Here is a 906-nt window from a genome sequence, read left to right as displayed (position 1 = left end):
ACACTTTGAATTCATCCCCCCACTTTTCAAGTTTTCATTGCTTCTTTTTATGTCTTATTGTACTATGATTTGAAAAGTTTTTGTAGTTATTATTTGATTGGTTCATCGTTTTTTTAAACTTATTTTTATTATTATACTTTAGGTTTTTGGGTACATGTGCACAATGTGCAGGTTTGTTACATATGTCCATGTGCCATCTTGTTTTGCTGCACCCATTAACTCATCATTTAGCATTACGTATATCTCCTAATGCTGTCCCTCCCCCCTCCCCCCACCCCACAACAGTCCCTGGAGTGTGATGTTCCCCTTCCTGTGTCCATGAGTTCTCATTGTTCAATTCCCACCTATGAGTGAGAACATGCGGTGTTTGGTTTTTTGTCCCTGCGATAGTTTACTGAGAATGATGTTTTCCAGTTTCATCCATGTCCCTACAAAGGACATGAACTCATCATTTTTTATGGCTGCATAGTATTCCATGGTATATATGTGCCACATTTTCTTAATCCACTCTATCGTTGTTGGACATTTGGGTTGGTTCCAAGTCTTTGCTATTGTGAATAGTGCCTCAATAAACATATGTGTGCATGTGTCTTTATAGCAGCATGATTTATAGTCCTTTGGGTATATACCCAGTAATGGGATGGCTGGGTCAAATGGTATTTCTAGCTCTAGATCCCTGAGGAATTGCCACACTGACTTCCACAATGGTTGAGCTAGTTTACAGTCCCACCAACAGTGTAAAAGTGTTCCTATTTCTCCACATCCTCTCCAGCACCTGTTGTTTCCTGACTTTTTAATGATGGCCATTCTAACTGGTGTGAGATGGTATCTCACTGTGGGTTTGATTTGCATTTCTCTGATGACCAGTGATGATGAGCATTTTTTCTTTTTTTTTTTTTTTTTTTT

At 38.7% G+C, this 906-nt stretch overlaps 1 protein-coding gene across 2 annotated transcripts in view; it reads left to right on the top strand.

Moving 5' to 3' along the window:
* RPS6KA6 (ribosomal protein S6 kinase A6) overlaps positions 1-906 on the top strand; it is a 159,632-nt gene that overhangs the window by 69,035 nt on the left and 89,691 nt on the right. The gene's annotated exons all lie outside the window — the stretch shown is intronic.

This window comes from Hylobates moloch, unplaced genomic scaffold (genome assembly GCF_009828535.3).
Source record: "Hylobates moloch isolate HMO894 unplaced genomic scaffold, HMol_V3 SCAFFOLD_7, whole genome shotgun sequence".
NCBI classification, from domain to species: Eukaryota; Metazoa; Chordata; class Mammalia; order Primates; family Hylobatidae; genus Hylobates; species Hylobates moloch.
Note: the sequence above shows the minus strand (reverse complement) of the source record. Positions and strands in the feature narration are given on the sequence as shown.